The 19987-nt window shown below is 37.0% G+C and overlaps 1 protein-coding gene across 3 annotated transcripts in view; it reads left to right on the forward strand.

Annotated features, from left to right (window-relative positions):
* PKIA (cAMP-dependent protein kinase inhibitor alpha) overlaps positions 1-19987 on the forward strand; it is a 97350-nt gene that overhangs the window by 51675 nt on the left and 25688 nt on the right. The window contains exon 3 of one of the 3 annotated variants that reach the window (XM_053929751.2): positions 16106-16232. The exons of the other annotated variants lie outside the window; for them this stretch is intronic. The gene's annotated coding sequence lies outside the window, so the exon portion shown is untranslated. The remainder of the gene's footprint in view (positions 1-16105; positions 16233-19987) is intronic. 3 annotated transcript variants of the gene reach the window in all.

Consider the following 19987-nt stretch of genomic DNA (forward strand, 5'->3'; position numbering starts at 1 on the left):
GTGTCACATTTATTGATTTGCAAATATTGTACCATTCTTACATCTCTGGGATGAATTCTACTTGATCATGATGTATGATCTTTTTTAATGTATTGCTGAATTCAGTTTGCTAATATTTTGTTGAGGATTTTAGCATTTATGTTCATTAGCAATACTGGCCTATAATTTTCTTTCTTTATTATGTTGAGGTATACTCCCTCTGCTCCCCCTTTGATGAGTGTTTTTATCATAAATGGTTGCTATAACTTATCAAATGCTTTTTCTGCATCTATTAAGATCATGTGATTTTTGTCTTTGCTTTTGTTTATGTGATATATTACATTTTTTGATTTGTGATTATTGTACTATCCTTTCATCATTGGATGAATCCCACTTGGTCATAGTGTATGATCTTGTATTGCTGGATGCAGTTGCCAGTAATTTTTGATGAGGATTTTAATGTCTATGTTCATCAGTGATATTAGCCTGTAGTTTTCTTTCTTTGTTGTATCTTTATCTGGTTTGGGGATTAGGATGATGCTGGCCTCATAAAAAGAGTTTGGGCACCTTCCCTCATCTTGGATTTTTTGGAATAGTCTGTAAAGGATAGGAGTCAGCTCTTCCTTAAATGTTTTGTAAAATTCTCCTGTAAAACCACCTGGTCCAAGGTTTTTGTGTGCCAGGAATTTTTTGATTACTGCTTCAACTTAACCAGCTGTTATTGGGCTGTTCAGGCTTTCTGCTTCTCTTCAAATCCATTTTGGAAGATTATATATTTCTAAAACTCTGTCCATTTCACCCAGGTATCAAATTTCTTGGCATATAGTTGTTCATAGTAATTTCTTATAATCTTTTGTATATATGTGTTAACAGTTGTTACTTCTGCACTTACATTTTGATTTTATGTGGGTCTTCTCTCTTTTTTTCTTGATGAGTCTGCTTAAAGCCTTGTCAATTGTGTTTATCTCTTCAACGGACCAGGTCCTGCATTTATTATTTATTGATCCTTTGAATTGTTCTTTTGGTCTCTATGTCATTTAATTCTGCTCTGATATTGATTATATCCTTCTGTCTACCCACCCTGGGCTTTGTTTATTGTTTTTCCTCCAGTTCTTGAAGGTGTAAGGTTAGGTTGTTTATCTGAAGTCTTTCTATCCTTTTTAGGTAGGCTTGTATTGCTATGAACTTCCCTCTCAAGACTGCCTTTTCTGTGTCCCACAAGTTTTGGACTGTTGTCTGTTAATTTTCATTTGTTTCCAGAAACTTTTTGATTTTTTCCTTGATATTGTTATTAACCCATTCATTGTTTAATAGCATGCTATTCAATCTCCATGAGTTTGAATGTTTTTGAGTTCTTTCCTTGAGGTTGGTTTCTAGTTTCAAGCCCTGTGGTCTGAGAAAATGCTTGATATGATTTCAATTTTCTTGAAATTGTTAAGGCTTGTTTTGTGTCCTATCATGTGATCTATCTTTGAAAATGTTCCATGTGCATTTCAAAAGAATGTTTATTTTGCTTCATATATATATATATATATATATATATATATATATATATATATAATCTGTTAAGTCCTTTAATCTGAGGCATTGTTCAATGCCTCAATATCCTTGTTGATATTTTGTTTGGAAGATCTATTTATTTTTTGACAGTGGGGTATGGAAATCCCCTACTATAATTATGTTGCTGTTGATATCTTTTTTGAAATCCTCCAAAATTGTCCTTATATATTTGGGTGCTCCTATGTTGGGTACATTTATACTTATAATTTTTATGTCTTCTTGATGGATTCTTCCCTTGAGTCTTATGAAGTGTCCTTCTGGGTCTCTTTTTATGGCCTTTGTTTTGAAATCTATTTTGTCTGATAGAAGTATTGGTACCCCAGCTCTTTTTCCTGTCTGTTTGCTTGGAATATTTTTTTCACAACCCTTCACTCTCAGTCTGTATATGTCTTTTATTCTGAGTTGGCTCTCTTGTAGGCATCATATGCAGGTCATATTTTCTTATCCATTCGGCAACTCTATGTCTTTTGACTGGAGCAATCAATCTATTTACATTTAAGGTTCTTATTGATAGGTATTTATTCATTGCATTTTACCCCCTTTGTACCTGTGTTCCTATCTCTCTCACTCCTTTTCTTCATCTACTTATAGCAGTGTCTTTAGCATATCTTGCAGTGCTGGTTTGGTGGGGGTGTATTCTTTCAGTCTACTTTTGCCTGGGAAACTCCTTATTTGCCTTCCATTTTAATTGAGAGCCCTGCTGGGTAGTCTTGGTTGCAGGCCTCTGCTTTTTATTACTTAGAATATTTCTTGCCATTCCCTTCTGCCTTGTAATGTTTCTGTTGAGAGGTTAGTTGCAAGCCTTTTGGGGGTACCCTTGTATGTTATTTCCTATTTCTCCCTTGCTGCCTTTAAGATTCTCTCTTTGTCTTGGAATTTTGCCATTTTAATCATGATGTGTCTTGAAGTGGGCCTCTTTGGGTTCCTATTGATTGGGACTTTCTGTGTTTCCTGGATTTGTGTGACTTTTTCTCTCATCAAATTAGGGAAGTTTTCCATCATTACTTTTTCAAACAGGTTTTCTATCCCTTGCTCTCCTTTTTTTCCTTCTGGTATCCCTATTATACAGATATTATTATGTTTCATGTTGTCCTGCAGTTCCTTTAACCCCTCTTTGCTCTTTTTGAGTCTTTTCTTTTCTTACTCTTTCTGGAAAGTTTTTTTTCTATATTGTCCTCTAGCTTGCTTATTTGATCCTCTGCTTCACTAGCCTGCTTTTGATTCCTTCTATTGTGTTCTTCAATTCAGAAATTGTATTCTTCATTTTCTCTTGGCTCCTTTTGATTGTTTCTATATCTTTTTTTCATGCTGATATAGTTTGCAGTAAATTCCTCATATCTTCCAAGTAGTTTTTGGTAATTCTCACTGAGTTCATTGAGCTTCCTTATAATCATTGTTTTGAATTCAATATCTGATAATTGACTTGCCTGTATTTCATTTAGCACTCCTTTTGAGGATTCTTCCTTTCCTTTCAATTGAGTGTTGTTTCTTTGTCTTCCCATTATTTGTGAGACTCGTCTTTTTTGTTTCTGCTTCTTAAAATGATCTGTTTTTACTCCCTGACTTTGTGGTGTGAGTATAGGATACCTGTCAGATTCATTGGTACAGTCTCCTTAATCTCCTGACCTTGCTGCTTTCAGTACACACTTTGTGCCATTTATGTTGGCTTTCTGGATGTAATTTGGTTGTGGTTAGTGTTGGGTCATTCTTTGGTGGGTCCTTTCCTGCAGCTGGTTGACTGAGGTTCACTCCACTCACCATGTCTTTTATGCTGTTGTGCAGATACTGCCAGAACAAAACCACAAAGCCCAGGGAACAAACCCACACCTGCAAAAATACACCCCCAACAATCACACTACCAACAGCAAATGAACCAGTATTAATAAGGGTATAAAGAGATTAGGACTATTCTAAGAAAGGAAAGTGGATGTAAGATGACCTACTGAAAGAAAAATGTTTTCGAGAGGGTAGAGGGAGGAACACTATAATAGTTGGGATTTGTAGCAATGTGAAGAGAGAAAGTGAAATTTACCTCATGAATAAAAAAAGGAATGAAGAAGGCAGAATATGCATAAGCTTGATGGACAAGAAATGAATGTTAAAAAGCTATACAGGAAAGAAAATATTGCAAATCATGGAGAAGACCACAGTGGATTTCATCTTGGTAGTGGCCAGTATTTACGACTGTTTTTTCTTTCTGGATCTGCCTCTGGTGATGTCAGATGTTGACCCTGTCTGACCTTAGGCAGCCTGTTCAAGACTTCCGGGTGTCTACTGTCTGTGGCTATCTCCTTCAGTTGTTAAGCTAGTCACTCTGCACTCAACAGTCAGGCTTAAACACCATAGAGAAGGGCAGAATCCCTCCTAGAGTGGGGGCTGTTGTTTCCCCTCAGGTTGGTGCTGCTCAGAGCGGAGTGGTCTGCCTGAGCACAATTGCTGCTGCCTTATAGGGGATGACTCAACACTGGGATCCTGGAGTCTACTCTCTCAGTTCTCTCCCCAAAGCTTCATTCAGTCCCCAGTATTCCCTCAGGTGTTTCTCTCTACCCACTCTGCCCCACATTTGTCAGCACCCAGGGTAAATGGCTGCAAATGAAAATTTGTGCATTGCCCATTTAAACAGCTCTTTGCATCTCTAGCTGTCCATTTCTGGCAGAAAGTGACCCTGCCATTTTTTACCACTGGTTGTTATCAGGGTACTTTTTGGGTTCTGGTGCTCTAGACTGGGGATCCCAGCTTAGGGTTTAGACCCCACTCTTCTCAGGGAGATCCAACCAGCCACTTAATTATCCCTCTGGCACTGCTACCTGTGGGTGCCCAGCTAGCCTTCTTGGGTCTCCACAACACTCCTTACCAATCAGGTTGTGCTGAAGTTGATTCTTTTGACTATCCAAGGTTATAAGGCTTCTCCTTTGCTATTGTTCAGTTGTTCGTTCTGGGTGATTTCTCTACAATTTAATTGTAATTCCAGATTGGTCCTGGGAGGAGGTTTGTGTTACTTCCATTCACTCCTCTGCCATCTTGTATGATACTGAATGTTATTATTGATAAGTACTTATTCATTGCCACTTTTCCCTTTGTACCTGTGTTCCTCTCTTTCTCTATTTCTTTTTCTTAAAGCAGTCTCTTTATTATCTCTTGTGTTGCTGGTTTGGTAGAAATGCATTCCTTTAGCCTTTTTAAATCTGGGAAGCACTTTATTTGACCTTCCATTTTAATTGAGAGCCTTGCTGGATAGGGTAGTCTTGGTCATAGGTCCTTGCTTATCATTACTTGGAATATTTCTTGCCATTCCTGTCTGTAGTATACTGTTTCTGTTAAGAAGTCAGCTGCTAGCCTTACCAGAATTCCCTTCTATGTTACTTCCTGTTTCTCACTTGCTGCCTTTAAAATTATCTCTTTATCTTCAAATTTGGCATTTAAATTGCAATGTGTCTTGAATTAGGCCTCTTGGGGTTCATCTTGATTGGAACTCTCTGTAATTCCAAAATTGCATGACTTTTTCCTTCACCATTTTAGAAAAGTTTTCTGTCATTATTTTTTTCAAACAAATTTTCTATCCCTTTCTTCCTTTTCTGGCAACCCTATGATGCAAATATTGTTGCATTTCATGTTGGCCCAAAGATCCTTTAAACTATCTTCACTCTTTTTAGGTCTTTTTTCTTTATGTTATTCTGACTGGATTTTTTTTTCTACCTTGTGTTCTAACTCACTCATTTGATCCTTTGCTTCTTGTAGCGTGCTTTTAATTCCTTCTAATGTATTGTTCATCTCAGATATTGTATTCTTCATCTCCACCTGTTTTTATTCTATGTCTTTTTCCTATGTCCTTTTACATGCTAATGTAGTTCTCACTAAATTCCTTACAGCTCCCATAAAGTTCCCTGTAGTTCTAAGTTCCTTGAACATCTTTATAACTACTGCTTTGAATTCTATGTCTGATAAATTGCTCACCTGAATTTCATTTAGCTCTTTTTCTGGGAATTCCTCCTTTCCTTTCAACTGAGGGTTTTTCTTTGTCTTCCCATTTTAGGTAACTCTTTTTGTTTGTTTCTATGTATTAAATTGATCTGGTCTGACTCCCTGTCCTTGTGGGGTGGCTTCTGTGGTAGGAATCTTCTGGGGCTCAGTTGCACAGTCTCCTTGACTCGTGGGATGGATGCTCTTGGAATGCGCTTTATGCAATTTATGTGGGCTTTTTTGATGTATTTGGGTTTTGATTGCTGTTGGCCCATTTGTTGGTGAGTTCTCCCCTCCAGCTGGCTGACTGAGAGTCACAACCCCGACCACATCTTCTATGCTGTTTTACAGGTGCTGACTTAAGAAAACAAAATAACACAGAAAAAAAACACACACATACACAGAAAACAAAACCCACACAAGCAAAAACAACCCCCCAATAGCAACAATATCAATGACAATTGAGCAAAGAATAATAAAGGTGGAAAGTAATAAAAATATTATAAGAAAGGAAAAAAGGATATGAGATGACTCAAGGAAAGAAAGATGATTGTGAGAGGATAGAGGGAGGAGAAATAATAAAGTAAGGACTAGATACAAGGAATCACCAAAAAATGGCAATGAAAAGGAAAAATAAAATTTTAAATGAAAATAAGAAAAGGAACAAAAGTGAAGGAAAAAGTGTTAAAAAGCTACAGGAAAAAATAATGAAAAATAATAGTAGAAAGTATCTCAGGAGAGTTTAGTGCTTGCCTTCTGAGTTCTCTTTATGGATACGATTCTGGTGTCTGAAACTGGTGGAAGCCAATGTCAGATGTTCTCCCTGTGTAGATCTAGGTATCCTGTTCAAGGCTACAAGTGATCTAGTCTGTGCATGTTTCCTTCAGGCTCACTGTGTTCAGGATGGTCCTTGCTGCTCTACACAGCTGGCTTTTTATCAGCGCAAGGCCCAGGGGTGGGTCAACTAATGACCAAAAGTACTGACGTACCACCTCCACCTGCATCTATCTGTGGTCTTGCTGTTAGTCTTAACCTAGCCACTGACCCATATGTTTCTGAGAGAGCTTCTAATGTACCTGGGACCCTGGATATCCCTTAGGAGGAGCTGTTCAGACTTCAGGGAAGATGGTGCATGTGTTCCCCCACCCCGTGCCATACATCTTTGTCTGTCCAAGATTATTTCCAGTAGTGAATAGTTTCTGAGGAGTTAGCTGCCTATTTCATTAAGGGACCAATCTGTGTAAGAAGGTCAGCTCTTTCCTGCTTGGAACTGATGGAAGCTCTGTATAAGAGCCAGGGATCCCTGGTGTCAGCCTCTTCCCTTCAGCCTCTCTGTCCTTCCCTGAGGTTGCTTAGTTACCTGGTAGAGTGTTTTGATGAGGTCTGTAAGATGAGACCAGGTCTGTTGAGACAGCACTAGCAACTTTCCTCTTTGGCAGTTCTCCAGTCTGTAGTGTATTCAGTGAGAAGACAGTAGCCCCTAAGTAGAGCCAACACCTTTAGCCTTTTCTGGAGACTTAGGCACTTGCTTCTGTGGGGTGGGGGGTCACTGCTGGTTCAGAATGGGTATATTCAACTTTCCCCTTTGCAGGAGTAAACTCAGAAGCTCTGAACATCAGAGGATAGATCAGGAAGCCTCCCACAGGTGTTGGGGCAAGCCCAGACAGCAGGTGGAGGATAAACTCGCTTTCCCAGGCCTCAGTAGGAGTCAAAGCTCTCTGTCCTGCTCCCAGGTACTCCCCTCCAAAATTCTCATACTTTTAAAGTCTCTGTTTGGAGTTTCCCATTCATCCCACTGTTTAAATGTACCCAGTGGGGGAATCTTGGATCTGGCAGGTCTATTCTGAAGAGTTTCCCCATTGGTGGTGGTTCCTGCAAGCCTGCAGGTTCCATGCTTGGTTGGGGCACAGACATAAAGCAATCAATTGATGTTTCTCTCTAGCATTGATACTTCTCTCCCTCTTTTCTTCCCTTCCCCTCTTTCTAAAAAAATAAATTAAATCTTTGAGGTTTAAGAAAAATAAATAATTTCATTCAATAAAATCACTTATACTTAGTCACTGATATTTGACTTAGTTGTTCCCATTCAATACAGAGTATCCATTGTTTTCTGATATTTTACAAGGCATTAATTAAATTTTGTTCACTTCAAGTGGTAAGACATTATTTAACTTGCCTGCTCTAAAGTTCTAGCAGCTAGGGGTCATCACCAATTACTGATCGTGTGACCTTGGGTAAATAATGCTTAACCTCTCACTGCCTCAGTTTCCTCTTTTGCATTATGTTAAAAATAATAAAGCTTATCTCACAGGTTTATGAGAAAGATAAACTCATATATATAAAACAGTGTCCTAGAATAATTTCTGGCACCTGGTAAGCATTATAGAGGCATTGACTGCTGTGACTAGTATTGTTATATGAAACTGAAATGTTGAGAATAATCCTTCATGTAGTTGTATATGCCACTGATGATAAATGAAACTAATAGAATGTTTATAAATCAGATTAAAGAAGAGGAGCCAGTAAAATACAGCCAGGTAGAAGGTTATGAGAATATAAAAGCACAGAAGCATAAAAACAGTTTTTTGTTTGATTTTTGTTTTCTTTTTTAAAAAAGAAAAGAGCCTAGAAATATGGGGACAAAAACTGTCCAGTGACTGTGCTGACATGGAGATCTCTGGTCACCTTCATCAGGAAAACTTTGGGACACTGGGCACGGAAGTTGGGGTGAGAGAAGCCAGAGGAAATAACATATAGGGTCAATGGAACCAGAAATACAAATGATATATGAAGATAATTTTGAAAAACTCAGCCATGAAATAGATAGAGAAGATATGCAAGAATCAAGGGAGGGTTTCATGTTGCATGTATGCTTTTTAAGTAGGTGTTACTACTGGTCTAAAATAAGTTTGAATTTTGATGGTAATTCATAAAGAAGATAGCTTATAGAAAATGCAGTGCTGTGAAGTACTTCAGAAGATGAGAGAATATGGAATACCTACCATATGTAATGCAAATGGCCTTTTAACTTTAACTCTTGTAATAAAAGGGAATACAAAGATCAGTGTGAATGTTAATGAACTAATAGACTGGACAGTGGGCTATTTACTGGTTTCTATTTTCTTAGTGAGATATGAGGCAACTCATCAGTGAGAGCAAAGAAAGTAGAGACAACAGGGGGATACTTGAGGAGAGTACAGAAGGCTCTTTAAAAACAGTCATTAAGGAGAGGACTTCTAGTCAAGATGGCAGCATAACCAGACATGGCTCACCTCTTCGCACAAACACATAAAAATGACAACTAAATTATAGAACAACCGTCACTCAAAAACATCAGAAATCAAGTTGAATTGAGTCTGACAACCACAGAATTAAAGAAACCACATCAAGAAGCCACATCCATCCAGACTGGTAGGAGGGGTGCAGATGCAGAACTGGCTGGTTTCTCACCCGTGTGTGGTAGATAAAAATTCAGAAGGGATATCTCAGAAGTGAGGAGTCCTTTCCCACACCAGTCCCCCCAACCCGGGGTTCCTGTACCAGGAAGATAAGGCCCCACAACTTCCAGCTTCAAAACCAGTGGGGATAGAGTCAGTGGAAGAAACTGTTGGAGCCCCAGCAGTTCCTCTTAAAGATCCTACACATGGACTCACCTTCTCGGACTCACTACTTCTGAGCTCCAGCACTGCGGTAGCACTTTGAAAGGCACCATGGCATACAGGGAGGAACTGAAGTGTCTGGCATCAAGGTGAACAGAGGCCATTGACCCTCTTCTGAACCCTCCTCCCACAGAGCTGGTAAACTAGTGCCATATCTGAGACTCCATCAAACTTGCTAACACTTTTTGACCCACTTTGGACAACCCCAGAGACTCTGCCCCACACAATGTATGGGCCCACCCAAGCTTCTTTTCCATACAATGGCTAATCTTGGCTTAAGCTTCATGACTTCCTAAATCCTATCAAATAAGCAATAGTTGGCCTCAATGAGTCCCAGGCCTGAAGAGCAGCAACCAGCCTAGATTCATAGCTTGGCTTTGCCTGGGAATCTACAAGTCCAGCACAGGTAGCAGCTATCTCAGATTGCTTTATAGGTCAGGCAGAGTGGCCCTAAACAAAAAAAGAAAAAACACTGTTGGGGACTGACCTTGGTCTGCATTATCCAGGACACCTCAGAAGCAGCATATCCAGTGGACTGCTACAGACCACATCAGACCACCACCAACCTGCCCCTGCACAGCATCCTCCATGGACAGCATAGGCTGGTGGTAAGTGGCCACAGCCAATCCTTGCAGCCTACAGGCCTGGATAAATCCCACCCATTTATCTGCCAAAAGCAACCAAGGCTCAACTAAAAGAGGAAGGTGTACTCAGCCCACACAAAGGGTACACCTATAGGGGAAGCTCTGCCACTGGACTCCACGGGACACCAACTACATTAGGCCACACTACCAAGACACGGAGTCAAAGCAGCTCTACCTAGTAAATAGAAGCAAACACAAGGAGGCTGCCAAGTTGAGGAGACAAAGAAACAGATGAAAGGCCCAAATGAAAGAACAGATCAAAACTCCAGAAAAACAGCCAAGCAAAATAGAGATAAGCAATCTATCAGGTGCAGAGTTTAAAAAACTGTTGATAAGGATGCTCAAGGAACTTAGTGAGGACCTCTACAGCATAAAAAAGATCCAGTCAGGAAAAAAGTATACACTAATTAAAATAAAGAACAATTTACAGGAAAACAACAGTAGAGTGGATGAAGACAAGAGTCAAATCAATGATTTGGAGCATAAAGAAACAATAAACAACCAATCAGAACAACAAGAAGAAAAAAGAATCCAAAAAAATGGGGAAAATGTAAGCAGCCTCTGGGACAACTTCAAGAGGTCCAACATTTGCATCATAGGGGTACCAGAAGGAGAGGAGAAAGAACAAGAAATTGGAAATCTATTTGAAAAAATAATGAAAGATAACTTCCCCAATTAGGTGAAGGAAATAGACGTGCAAGTCCAGGAAACACAGAGTCCCAAACAAGATGGATACAAAGAGGCCTACACCAAGACACATCATAACTAAAATGCCAAAGGTTAAAGATAAAGAGAGGATGTTAAAAGCAACAAGATAATAGAAGTTAGTTACCTATGGGGAGTTCCCATAAGACTGTAAGCTGGTTGCTTAAAAGAAACTTTGCAGGCTAGAAAGGATTGGCAAGAAATATTCAAAGTGATGAAAAGTAGAGACCCACAGGTAAAATTGCTGTACCCAGCAAAGCTATCATTTAGAATAGGAGGGTAGATAAAGAGCTGCCCAGATAAGAAAAAACTAAAGGAGTTCATCATCAACAAACCAGTATTATATGAAATATTAAAAGGACTTATTTAAGAAAAAGATCAAAACTATGAATAATAAGATGGCAAAAAATACATATCATTAATTGAATCTGAAATACAAACTAAGCAAACAAAAAGAACAGAGACAGATTCATGGATACAGAGAGATTTTGATGTTTGCCAGATGGGAGGGGACTGTAGGGAAATGGGTGAAGAGGTGAGGGGATTGAGAAGTACAAATAGGTAGTTACAGAATAGCCATGTGGATGTAAAGTACTGTATAGGACATAAAGTAGCCAAAGAACTTATATTAATGACCAATGGACATGAAAAATGGTGGGGGGCTATCCTTAAACCTAAGGGAGTGGCAGATACTGGGTAGAGGGAGGCAAAGGGGGAAAAATCAGAACAACTATAATAACATAATCAATAAAATATAATTTCAAAAAATAAAATAAAAAATAGTCATTAAGGCAAATTAGAAGGAACTTACTGGTAAGTCAGAACATAGTTCCAGTCTTGAAAATTCATTTGAAGTTGGTAATTATTGATTTATTAGAATATCAATTTGCCCTGCCACACGATTTTTCTTTAGCTGTCTTACAAAAAGACAAAAAAGAGTGAGAGATGACAAACAAGAGAAAATATAATTAGTACTTTACATATATATGTACATATTATATGTATAATGCTCAACCTCTTTAGTTATAAAATATTTTTTAAAATGGAACATAAGTTTTCAGTTTATTAATTTGGCAGAATTAAAAATTATGTATATTTTGTTGGCAAAGTTCTTTGAATATAATTTTGTTTGATCTTTTCAAAAGTAGTTTGGAAATCTTTAACAAGATAAAAGTGTTCATGGTTTTTACACATTAATTAAAATTCTAGAAATTTCTAATAAATAATTTATATTTAGAAAATCATTATATAAATAAAGGTGTTTATTGACATGTCATTTCTAATAACAAAAAATTGGAACCACCTTTAATAGTCAACAATAGGAAAATGTTTTATTAAAGTAAATTATATCCACTTAGTAGAAAACTCATTATTCTGTTATAAAAGACTATAGAGCAAGATATAGTAATTCTTAATGAAAGAAGAATGAAGAAAGCTGATTTCAAAATACTGTTTACCTTCTGACAACCCCTGTGTAAACATGAAAATATTTATTATAAACTGAAACAAAATAAAATTTTAAAAGCTCTGTAACAATAATGAGAATTTTCTATTTGTTTCAAAACATTCTTTAACATATCTCATATTATTTTACAATTTTTCTTTTTAAGAAGATTAGTGGAGTTTCTTTTACCCCTTTTCTTAAGGGTTTATGATTGTTATATTTCATACTTTCAAATAAAGTCAGTGATTCCATCATCAGAGATCAGACTTTTTTGACAGTTAATACTTTCATGTTATTCAGTACAAAGAGACCATATGCACATGTTCGTGCTTTAAATATATCATTTCAGGTTTTTTTTAGTCTTTCCTAGTATGGAAATTAAGCAAAGTTCCAAAATTGCTAGCCACTCTGTTCTACTTTTCTTATTCACTTAATTTGCCCTTCACAGAATGAGAACAGATGAATATGCAGATGTATTTTCCAGCTTATTATGTCCCCTATTATCCACATCATGAAATTATGCTAGTGTGAATGCTTCCATTATTTTCAGAGCGCCTCAGCTATTAAATTCATCTTTGGCCCTCTGTCATAACTATCTTATGTAAATGTAAAATTTGGACTCACCCTCTGAAAGCCTTTGTTTTCTTAGTTCAAAAGTCAAAGATCCTTAGTTTGGCCACCAATTATGTGACTACCAATTATTTGCATAGTTTGGAACTCTTAAATTATTGGTTGATGGAAACCTGCAATATTTGCCATTTCTCAGAAGTTCTCTATTGAACTAATTCTTTCTCTCTTTCTCTCTTTCTTTCTCTCTCTCTTGCACACAGTGATACATGAGATAGGCATGCATTGTGATTAAGAGCATAAAAGTGGCATTATGAAGTCTAAGATGCTAATTTCAGTTCTGCCACTTCTGGACCATTTCACTTTAGGCAAGTAACTTGATATCTCTGATCCTTGTTATTTTCATCTGTAAAGGGATGATTACAATTATATCAGCAATCTTCAAAGCAGCACTAATGATTTTAGAGATTTTTTTACAGAGTCAGCTATAAAGCAGGCACTCAATGTGTGGCTATTATTTTTATTTATTATTATCTAGGTGTTGATTTTTCCCAAGTCTGTGAATCTTCACAGTGAAATGCAACTTCCAGTAAATTGAGTTACACCTGTTATCAGGAAAGATTTTAAGCTAAATCATTACTTCTATTGCAACCCAGATGAGTTTTCTGTCTTTTCTGTTTGCCATTTTTAGTAGTTCAGTAAAGATTAGCATGGATGGAACTGGAGAGCATTATATTAAGTGAAATGAGCCAGGTGGTGAAAGACAAATACCATATGATCTCACCTACAAGTGGAACCTAGTCAACAAAACAAAAAAGCAAGCAAAATATAACCAGAGACATTGCAATTAAGAACAAACTGACAGGAATCAGAGGGGATGAGGGAGGGGATAATGGAGGGAAAGGGGGGAGGGTTTTGGGGCACATCTATAAAGGACACATGGACAGAACCAACGAGGGGTAGGATCAAGGGTGGGAGATGGGGATGACTGGGGTGGGGGGGAGTGGTGGAGGGAAAAAGGAGACAACTATACTTAAACAACAACAACAAAATTTTAAATAAAAAAGGTTTATTTGATAAATAAGTACATGGATGAATGATTTAATGCTACTTTTTGAGAAGTGGAGCAGACATGAGTTAGTGGAACAGATGAGTAAAGTGTCCAAGGGAAAAAAAAAAAAAAAAGGCCAACTCATATGTGTGCCCTGCACCAGCCTAGGAAAAAATGCTGTTTAAAAAACACAAAGAAAAATGTGTTGAATAACTTATTTTAACTATTTTTAAAAGTCAAGCCGAAAACTCTTTTGATACCTTCCATATTTGGCACCAATAAAAATAATGTAAGACTAGAGCCATATTATAGATATAATGTTGAATTTTAATCACATTAAATAACATTAAGTAGTTTAAATTTATGGAACATTTGTGAGTTTGGTAATAAAAAGTAAGATAGAGTGACTTTTGAATAGCAAAGACAGATAGAGAGAATGGCCTTTTCAACATTCTATTGTACCTCTAAGTAAAATGCTTGGCAATCTACCTACAAAGCTATATGGGATAATGGCTTTTTAGGTCCCTGTGAAGATCAGATTTTGCCAAAGAAGCAATTTGTAAAAGTAACACACATGCCAGTATCATTGGAAATCATAAGTGTCAACTCCAATTTAAATTGATGAACATAATTCCCTTTAACATTTCATATAATAAGGGCTTAGTGATGATGAACTCCTTTAACTTGACCTTGTCTGGGAAGCACTTTATCTGCCTTTCCATTCTAAATGACAGCTTTGCTGGATAGAGCAATCTTGGATGTAGGTCCTAAGAAATAGAAGATCAAAAACTATGAACAGTAAAATGACAACAAACTCATAACTATCAACAACTGAACCTAAAAAAAAAAAGAAAGAAATCAAGAACTAAGCAAACAACTAGAACAGGAACAGAATGAGAGAAATGCACATCACATGGAGGGTTTTCAGTGGGGAAGGGGAGGAGAGGATGGGGGAAGGTACAGAGAATAAGCATAATTGGTAGGCATAAAATAGACAGGGAAAGGTTAAGAATGGTGTAGAAACAGAGAAGTCAAAGAACTTACATGTACAACCCATGGACATGAGTAAGGGGTGGGGAATGCTGAAGGGTGGGGGCTGCAGGGCAGAGGGGGTATAAAGGGAAAAAACTAGGAAAACTGTAATAGCATAATCAATAAAATGTACTTAAAAATAAATTGATGAACATAATGAAACAATAGTGTTCTTTCCTTGTGAGGTTTTAGAAAAGGATGGGTAGGAAATGTATGAAGGTGAAGCCTTTATAGCCTGGAATAAAGATACATCAATTTTGAAAACATAAAATGCATTAATTAAAATTGTTATAGCATCTTGCATTAATATTTCCCTGTACTTTAGACTTTGCCTACAATCACTGTTGAAGATCATCTTTGCCTTTCAAGTGGAATCATGCCTGTGGTACATGCCTGTGGTAATCTTTTATATTAGTCATATAAAAGATTAAACAGTGAAAATAAATTCAGCATTTAAAGACAATTTGTCTGATTTATTCAGTGGGTTCTTCCAAAGCGGTGATACCAAGAGCTATTGCTTTTTGAATTGAAGTTACAAATCCTTTCAGAGTTTCTTAGTTTTTTCATCCATATCAAATATTAATAAAGATAAAGAGTTACATATTCATTAAGAAATACAGGCCCAAACAATTTATGAACCCTAACAATCCAATGCTCTTTACAGAGCCATCACTGGTACAAGTACCAGGACAGAGCACATATGTGTCACTCCTCCTAGATCCTAATGTTTTTAAACAGTAGGAAAGAGCATAACTTTAAGGAGAAAAATAATGTACATGAGAATGGCCAATGGAGAAAGGGAAGGAGAGATACGCCACTTGTTTTCCATGAATGAAGGTGTGGAATTTATAGGCAGATGGTCTGGAACAGGTGTGACTACAATTTGAGGACACTGCTTACTCCTTTGGTTACTCAGAACACTGCGATTATTATTTTGGGAGCACAACCACAGGATTGTATTGCTTGACTTGTTGTAGCCTTTCCCTTTACCCTAATAGCTATCTTTCTAAATCACTGATTGGCAGAGAACAGATTTGTCCTCTTCCCTCTGTGCTATCATAAAAAGAGACACAAGTTCCTGTACACACATGCACACTTTTGTGTATCACAGTGCTTGTATGCAATGGACATTGTACATTAAAGTTCTCTGTGAAATATCCTTCTGCAAGCCCTATGTTCATTTTCATGAGTAATTAAATTTAGTCAAATTAATACTTTCCTGAAAATCAAGAAAGGAGGTAACTTTTTTAAAAAAAGATAAGAAAACTTGTCTTTTTTGCCATCACTTTATGTCTTAATGAACAAATGATACCTGGTCTTTTCCTGAACTCTGCTTGGCTGGAAGATCCAAATGCCACCTGGACTCTTTTCATGAACTGTGAATTTCCCTTAGTTTTTTATTAAAATGTTTAGAAGCCTGTAGTTGAACATTTACTTAAGACTTTAAAAAACTGAGATCTATACACATAGTTTATTTCCCTTTCTCCTGCTGTCTCAATTTCAGTTTCTTGAGTTTCTGGGAAGGTCTGATTTCCCCAGAGGAGCAATTTCTGCTAGAAGTCGGAAGGTCTGATCAAAGAAAAGAAATCCAGCATAGCCAATGAATTAAGGACAAGAGGGTTTCCACTCAGGTAGGACCTCAATCTCATACTTTCAACCACCTTAAATAATGTGTGCTGAAGGCTGGACACGATACATCTGCTTGGGGAAAAAAATGGATATATAATCTATCCTACAGGAAGCTCTTTGTAATTCCCTTGGAGGTTGTGGTGTTTATCAGATAGTACCTTAGAGGAAAAGGGATACAATAACAGTATGATGCTTTTTTCCATTTTTAGCTCATTGTTGCTGAGTACACTTAGTGATCTTGGTGCCTGTGGCTTAATCCCAGGAGTTTATGTGTGTGGAGAGCAGATTAACCCTTCGGGTACTTTCTCCTAAAACAAATAATTTTCATAGATTGTCTTCTTGATATAGCTGTTAATCAAAACTAAGGATAACAATTTTACCTTCATTAGCAATTTGAGATTAAAAAATTTAGGGCAAAGGGAATAATGAAGATATCTCATCATATGGCAAGATGAAAGACACTAGTGACATCAAAATCAGGGCCTGTCCATCTCATTCACAGTTATATCCTCGGGGATTAACACCTGACCCCTAGTTAGTATTCAATGTGAAGACACATGTTGGGTGACTGATGGATGATTAATGAAAAAAGATTAATATGGTAGAAAAGGTATTTATCCTTGTATTTCCTGTGTGTTTACTTCTATATTGGAAGGACCCCCAACACTATAACTGACATGTGCAATGTAAACAATAAAACTTGTTGAAAATATAGATGAATCCCCATGACTCTAAGATTAATTTTAAAGCCAACGCAGAACCCAGTCTATATCTGCCAAGGTCTATGGCAGAAGTATCCATGACATGAAAACGTGGACCTCAGACTACTGATATAATAGAAAGAAATTATCTAGTTGTATCCATTTACATATCACCCCATTACATTTCAGCATACTACCTACATTAGACCTACTGTTTTTTTTTTTAATTTTACTGTTGTTCAAATACAGTTTTCTGCCTTTTCTCCCCACCTCCTCCCCCAACCCCAGCCATCTCCATTGCCCTTCGCTCATTCCACCCCCCTTGGTTTTGTCCATGTGTCCTTGTAGTTGTCCCTGAAAACCCCTCCTCCCTTCCCCCCATTATTCCCTCCCACCTCCTATCTGATTACTCTCAGATTATTCTTTATTTCAATGTCTCTGGTTATATTTTGCTTGCTTGCTTGTTTTGTTGATTAGGTTCTACTTATAAGTGAAATTATATGGTGTCTGTCTTTCACCACCTGGCTTATTTCACTCAACATAATGCTCTCCATTTCCATCCATGCTGTCACAAAGGGTAGGAGCTCCTTCTCTGCTGCATAGTATTCTATTGTGTAAATGTACTATAGTTTTTGATCCATTCATTTACTGATAGACACTTAGGTTGCTTCCAGCACTTGGATATTGTAAATTGTGCTGCTATGAACATTGGGGTGCATAGGTTCTTTTGAATTAGTGTTTCAGGGTTCATAGGATATAATCCCAAAAGTGGAATTGCCGGGTAAAAAGGCAGTTCCATTTTTAGTTTTCTGAGGAAATGCTATACTCTTTTCCACAGTGGCTACAATCCCACCAACAGTACACTAAGGTTCCCTTTTCTCCACATCCTCTCCAACACTTGTTTGTTGCTTTGTTTATGATGGCCATTCTCACCAGTGTGAGGTGGTATCTCATCGTGGGTTAATTTGCATCTCTCTGATGGCTAGCAATGTTGAACATCTTTTCATGTGTGTCTGGACACTTTGTATGTCCTCCTTGGAGAAGTGTCTGTTCAAGTCCTTTGCCCATTTTTTAATTGGGTTGCTTGTCTTCCTAGAGTGGAGTCCTGTGAATTCTTTATATATTCTGGAGACCAAACTCTTGTCTGAGGTATCATCTGCAAATTAGTTTTCCTATACGGTTGGTTCTCTTTTCATTTTAATGTTGTTTACTTTAGCTGTGCAGAAGCTTTTTATTTTGATGAGATCCCATTTGTTTATTCTTTTCTTTATGTCCCTTGACTAGGGGACTTATCAGTGAATATATTGCTGCATGGAATATCTGAGTTTTTCTGGCCTATGTTCTCCTGAAGGACTTTTATGGTGTCACGATTTATATTTAAATCTTTTATCCACCTTCAATTTATTTTTGTGTATGGTGTATGTTGGTGATCGAGTTTCATTTGCATCTGTCCAGCTCTCCCAATACCATTTGTTGAAGAGGCTATTCTTGCTCCATTTTAAACTGCTGACCCCTTTGTCAAATATTAATTGACCATAGAGGCTTGGGTTTATTGCTGGTCTCTCTATACTGTGCCATTGGTCCATGTGTCTGTTCTGATGCCACTACAAGTTTGTTTTGATTACAGTGGCCTTGTAATACAGTTTGATATCAGATACTGTGATTCATCCTACTTTGTTCTTCTTTCTCAAAATTGCTGCAGCTATTCGGGATCATTTATGGTTCCATATAAATTTTTGAAGTGTTTGTTCAATAGCTGTGAAATATGCCATTGTTACTTTAATAGGTATTGCATTGAATCTATAAATTGCTTTGGGTAGTATGGATATTTTGATGATGTTAATTCTTGCAATCCATGAACACAGTATATGTTTGTGTCTTCCTTAATTTGTTTGTCTTTCAAACAAATTAATTTCTTTCTTTAGTGTTCTGTAGTTTTCTGAGTACAGGTATTTTACCTTCTTGGTTAGGTTTATTCCTAGGTATTTTATTTATCTTGTTGCTATATCAAATGGGATTTTCCCCCTGATTTCTGTTTATGATAGTTCATTGTTGGTGTACAAAAATGCCTTTGATTTCCGAATATTGAATTTGTATCCTGCTTTTTTCCCAAATTCATTTATTAGGTTGAGCAGTTTTTTCGTGGAGTCTATAAGACTTTCTATGTACACTATCGTGTCATCTACAAATAATCAGAGTTTTGTTTCCTCTTTTCAAATTTGGACGCCTTTTATTTCTTTTTCTTGTCTGATTTCTGTGGCTAGGACTTCCAATACTATGTTGAACAGAAGTGGTAAATGTAGACAACCTTGTCTTGTTCCTGTCTTAGTGGGAAAGTTTTTAGTTTTTGCCTGTTGAATATGATGTTGACTGTAGGTCTCTGGTATATGGCCTTTATTATGTTGAGGGATGCTCCATCAATGCCCACTTTGCTGAGTGTTTTAATCATACATGACCTTATCATGTATCATGTATCATGTGCTGTACCTTATCAAAGGCTTTTTCCACATCTATTGACATGATCATGTGAGTTTTGTCTTTACTTTTGTTTATATGATGTATTACATTTATTGATTTGCAAATATTGTACCATCCTTGCATCCCTGGGATGCATCCTACTTGATCATGGTATATGATCTTTATAATGTATTGCTGGATGCAATTTGCCATTATTTTCTTGAGGATTTTAGCATCCATGTTCATCAGCGATATTGGCCTGTGGTTTTATTTCTTTGTTGTGTCTTTATCTGGTTTGTTTTGAGGGGTTTTTTTTCTTTTGATTATTTTTTCTTTTGTTTTTAACTGTGTCAAATGTTTATGAATTTGGTGAAGTCCTCTGTACTGAAATAAAATCAATAAGAGTCATAGGAATGAAAATAAGTTCTCACAGATATTTATAAATTTCTACCTGAATTGAAATTCAAGTAAATTGGCATGAAATTCATAAGGAAAAAATTAGAAGGAATACTGACAGTAAGAGCTCAAAATGGTTGTACATGTATATCTTTTAAGTGGTCTATGATCAAAACAGACTATATGTATGTCCAAACAGAAAT

Source organism: Desmodus rotundus, chromosome 8 (assembly GCF_022682495.2).
Source record: "Desmodus rotundus isolate HL8 chromosome 8, HLdesRot8A.1, whole genome shotgun sequence".
Taxonomy (NCBI): domain Eukaryota; kingdom Metazoa; phylum Chordata; class Mammalia; order Chiroptera; family Phyllostomidae; genus Desmodus; species Desmodus rotundus.